Source organism: Carlito syrichta, unplaced genomic scaffold (genome assembly GCF_000164805.1).
Source record: "Carlito syrichta isolate Samal-C Ts95f unplaced genomic scaffold, Tarsius_syrichta-2.0.1 Scaffold303652, whole genome shotgun sequence".
In the NCBI taxonomy this organism is placed as follows: domain Eukaryota; kingdom Metazoa; phylum Chordata; class Mammalia; order Primates; family Tarsiidae; genus Carlito; species Carlito syrichta.
Window position 1 is genome coordinate 757,060 of NW_007247748.1, and position 5,461 is coordinate 762,520.

The window sequence follows — 5,461 nt, forward strand, 5'->3', positions numbered from 1 at the left end:
AGAGGCCGCGGGCGGCGGGGGCGGGGCCGCTCTTCTGCAGGCGGTCGGGTCTCCAGAGCTGGGCCGCTCTTCTGCAGGGGGTCGGGTCGCGCCCTGCGGCCGCGTCGCTTTCCACTGCCGGAGAAGTATGAAAAATCAGGTCGGCCAGCCCTCGCAAAACCTCTCCACGGCAGAGGAGGACCGTGGGGTTTGAATCAGCGTTGAGCCAGAATGCGGCGCGCCTTGCGAGCAATCCGGTGAGACCGAGCACGGCGGGAAAGCTCGCCCTTTGGTGGAAGGGCCTGGAGGATGCACCCCTGGCACGCATGCTCTCGAGGGCGACAGTGAACTCTTGTTCGTCCTAAACTCACTTGGGGATGGAGTGGTCATTGGTAAGTTGTGTTTGCCGATTGCCTTTATCCAAAGGAAAAATACATTTCTCATATCTTTATGACAGGAGGGAGGGCTAGGACGACTTGAAGCCCGATGCTTCCTGGAAGTTGGGCTCCTACCTTTCCACGACACTGGGAGATAGGATGCTATCTTCCTTGATGACAACATTTCCAAGAGATGGCTCCCAAGTCCTGGAGAAAAACAAAACAAAACAACATTCCTGGGTTGTAAAACTGGAAGAGGGTTTATTTAGCATTTTTTTAAAAATTACTTATGTCTCAAAGAAAGAATTTGTGAGTACAAGATTTCTAAAGCAGATCCTCTAAGAAAAGGAAAAGGAGAGTCTCCCCCTTCTGCACCATGGAAAAAAATCTTTTTTTTTTTTTTTTTTTTTTTTGAGTTGGAGTCTCACTCTGTCGCCCAGGCTGGAGTACAGTGGCACACTCATGGTCACCCCATTGTCAATCTGCGGGCGATCCTTCTGCCTTAGCCTTCCAAGTAGTGGGAACTACAGGCGTGCGCCACCACGCCCGGCTAATATTTTGATTTAATGTAGAGATGAGGTCTTGCCAAGTTGTCCGGTATGGTCTTGAACCTGCAGGCTCAGGCAATCCACTTGCCTGGGCCTCCAGAAGTGCTGGGATTACAGACTGAGCCAATGAGCCCGGCCCTTTATTTTTTAGGTTTGTGTTTACTCTACCACAATGAAGTTCAGTTGCAAAGTAGTGAGATGCTTGTTTTAAGAGGGAGACCCTCTGCAGAATGAAATGGCAGCAGGGCAGACCCTTGTCTAGGTCTGCTGAATTCCAGCTGCTGGAGCAGTGCCTGTTGCCTGGCACCAGGTGGGCGCCGGGAGCTCAGTTGTGCAATGAGTCATTGAAATGGAAAGGGTATGGCACCCAAGCCGGAAGACTTGGGTGATCCTGGCTCTACCACCTATTCCCACTGACCTTTACTAGCTACGGCTTTAACCTCATGGTAATTTTCCAAAGTTGGTGCTACTCTCCCCATTTTATAAATGAGCAAACGAGTTAAGGAGGTTTCAAAACTCTGCCCTCTTGATCACACACTGATGTAAGAACCCAGGGTTACAAAGTTCTCCCTTCCCACTGTGCTATAGAAATTCGCGGTTATAACTGCGCCAGTTATGACACTCCTTGTATGCCAAGTACTGAGCCAGGCACTGTATTTATTGTAAAGACATAGAAGAAACACACTGTATGCAACCAGAAAGTAGCTGGCCCAGAATTCAAGGCCACATCTGTCTGACTCTAAAGCCCAATCTTGTCATTTATGTTGCCCAGGCAGTAGAACAGCTCTCGCTGTGGGATGCTCATTCATCCAATTCATTTCCTCACCTATAAAATGAGGACAAAGCCAGGCTCGGTGGCTCAGCCTGTAATCCCGCACCTTTGGGAGGCTGAGGTGAGTGGATTGCCTGAGTCCATGGATTCAAGATCAGCCTGAGCAAATTGGCGAGACCTCATCTCCACAATAATTTTTTTAAAAAAGTATCTGGGCGCCGTAGTGCACACCTGTAGTTCCGGCTACTTGGAAGGCTGAGGCGGAAGGATTGTCGGAGCCCAGTAAGTAGACACTGGGGTGACCGTGAGTGTGCCACTACACTCCGGCCTGGGTGACGGAGTGAGACACCAAAAAAAAAACACGAGGACAACACTACTTACCCCACTGGTCTGTGGTGAGGATCAAATGAGATTCGCCCAAGGACATCACTGTTTACTGACATCTCCAGAGCATCCGTTCCTCCTGTCATTAGCTCAGATTAGCCAAGGACCATCTAGCCTTTTCCTTTCTGAAATGTTCTGAAGCAGAAGCACTGCAGCCTCTTTTATCCATGGAATCCAGAATCTCTGAAAAATCTCTGTCAGGAATTATTTCCTGGACGGATCGTGACCCCTAAACCTAGGGGCTTAAGACCAGCATGAACAAACAGAGGATGGACTGAGCACTGGCTGTGAACCAAGCACTGTTTCACTGTGTGGTGACTCATTCAGCAGGCCCAGAAATCTTCTAGACGGATACTGTTGTTATCATCCTCCATTTTACAGGTGAGTGGGCTGAGGCACAGAAGAATCAAGTAAACTTGTCCAAGAACACACAGCAGGAAATAACAGCGCTTCAGTTAGAAAGCGGTCTGGCTGGAAGACCAGATTCTTGTACTATCCCAAATTTGGTTCTGCCTACTTGATTGCTCAGCTCTGAAGAGCTTTCTTTTTTTTTTTAAGTTGGAGTCTCACTCTGTTGCCCAGACTAGAGTGCAGTGGCTGCTCCTGGCCACCGCAGCCTCGACCTGCTGGGCTCTGGCGATCCTTCCGCCTCAGCCTTCCAAGTAGCTGGAACTATAGGCGCGCGCTCCTGCTCCCAGCTAATTTTTTGATTTATTGTAGAGATGAGGCCTCGCCAAGTTGCCCAGGCGGGTCTCGAACCTGCTGGCTCAGGCAATCCACTCACCTCAGCCTCCCGAGGTGCGGGATTACAGGCTGAGCCACCGAGCCCGGTTGACAACAGGTTTTTGAATGAATGGGAGTGCCCTGCCCCAATTACCTACTTCTCCTCCTCCTGCTGGGGTCTTTCTGGTCAAAACTGGAAAACCTGCTAGACAAATTCTAGAAGACCCGTACCATTTCCAGCTGCTCTTCGAGAGTGCAGGGTGGGAACAGGCAGAGCCGTCATCCCAACCCGGGCTGCATAGTGTTGGTTGATCTGTGGCGCTTTTAAAAGCACTGATGCCCGAAACCAGCCCCAGGGGTTTTTATTCACCTGGACCGCAGTGTGGCCTGGGCATTAAGACTTGAAAAGCTCCCCCTGGGAATTCCAGTGAGCTGCGAAGGTTGACAACCAGGGAGTGAGGCGGGTATAGGTGAGGCAGGGAGGCCAGGCAAGAAGCTGTCGCCCTGGCTCAGGTGAGACAAGAGCTTTGCCCCAGGGCGGTAGGGATGAGACCTGCCGAGATTATGGAGCTCATAATCAGTGGCCTCTGAGGAGAAGGAAAAGAAGGACTACCCACGCCCACCTTCTTGTCACTGTCACTCTTACTTCTCCATCATCCCTTCATTTACAGGGGCCCTGGCAGCTAGGCTTGCTGTGTTCTTCTCTTCACCCCACCCCATTTCTCACCTGAATTCTGGGTGATTTCTTTTTTTTTTTTTTGAATTGGAGTCTCACTCCGTCGCCCCGACTGGAGTGCACTGGCACGCTCCCGGCCACCGCAGCCTCGACCTGCTGGGCTCCGGCGATCACTCCACCTCAGCCTTCCAAGTAGCTGGAACGACAGGTGCGTGCTACCACGCCCAGCTAGTTTTGATTTATTGTAGAGACAAGGTCTCACCAAGTTGCCCAGGCCTCCCAAAGTGCTAGGATTACAGGCTGAGCCACTGAGCCTGGCCAATTCTGAGTGATTTCAATATCCACATGGATGATTCATCCAGAAGCTGGGACATGTAATCCCTGGGCTCCCCTGACTTTAGTTCTTCATACCACTCAGCCACCTGCACCCAGCCAAGTCTATTGTCCGGAGCTTGCTGATGTTTTGAAAATTTTCACCTCAAAAATCTCAAACTTCGGCCAGTTACAGTGGGTCATACCTGTAATTCCAGCATGTTGTGGGGCCAAGGCGGGAGGATCTTGAGGCCAGAAGTTTGAAACCAGCCTAGACGATACAGCAAGATTTTTGTCTCTACAAAAAACAAAAACAATGTAGGCAGGTGTGGTGATACGTGCCTGTAGTACTAGCTACTTGGGAGGCTGAGGTAGGAGGATCACTTGAGCCCAGGAGTTTGTGGCTGCAATCAGCTATGATCGTGCCACTGTATCCAGTTTGGACAACAGAGTGAGACCCTGTCTAAAAAACAAACAAACTAATTCAAACTCCAGTATCCAGCTATTCCCTAGCAGGAAAGATGTCAATAGAGATCACACCTCTTGGCTTTAGTTTTCTCCACGGCAAGAAGCAGCCATTAGCCCGGAGTGAGAGGGACCAGGAACTGACCAGGAGGCACAAGGGGGGTAGCAGAGGAACTGGCCAGGGGATGGAGAGGGTGCGGCCCAAGGACGAGCAGTCACCCACGGAGGGCCTGGGTGCTTTGCGGCCCCTGCCTCTCCTGGTCTGTGCCTTGGAAGGCTGACGCCCCCCTTGCTGCAGGGCTGGGCCTGAGGTCTGAGGGTTTGAGGACGCACTCAGAAGCCGGCAGATGGCCCAGTGCTGGCCCAGGAGACCCCAGGGAGTCTGCCGAAAGGCTACCGGGTAAGATGTCCTTGGTCCAAAGAGCCAGTCCCTCCTTTGTTTAACTCTGGGACTGGTGCGGTCACCTCGCTCCCAGCAGGCGATAAAATCAACGTCAAGAATGGAAGAGTAAAGAAACACTCCTTGAAGACACACTGAACTACTTCTGTCTTGGTCTATTTGGCCTGATAGAGCAAAATACCACAGTCGCTAGCTTTGGCAGCGGGCATTGATGTCTCACTTGTTCTGGAGTCTGAGAGGCCCACCGCAGATCTGGCATCTGGCGAGAGCTGGCTTCCTGGCTCCCAGGAGGCACTTTCTCACAGGGTCCTCACATGGCGGAAGGGGCGAGGTGCTCTCTGGGGTTCCTCCTATAAGGGCACCAGTCCCATTCGCGAGGCCTTCACTGTCACGGCCTAATCGCCTCCAAAAGGCCCCACCTGAGCATCAAGGACTAGGTACAATATATGCATTTGGGGGACACAGACCTTCAGGCTGTAGCAACTCTCAGCCCCCTAGAGCCCTCCTTAGTGGGTGACTCGCAGGCCATGAGTGCCACTTGAAATGCACGTTTTGCCTCCGTCCCTTCCCCATCCCCTATCCCTGAACCCAGCATCCAGTCCCTCCTTTCCTTCTTGCCACCTCCCTCTGTGTCATCTGCTCACAGCCATCTTCAGCACCCAGACACGCTTCTCTCCCATCCCAGCCCCTCCCGCCCTGTCTGCCGCCCCATCCATCCTGGATCTCGTGGGGATTATCTGAGCCGCTCCTGCACCCATCCCGGCCAGTCTCTCCTCTCTGTGCTGCAGCCTGCCTTCTCTGGTTGTACCCAAATGGCTCTGTGCT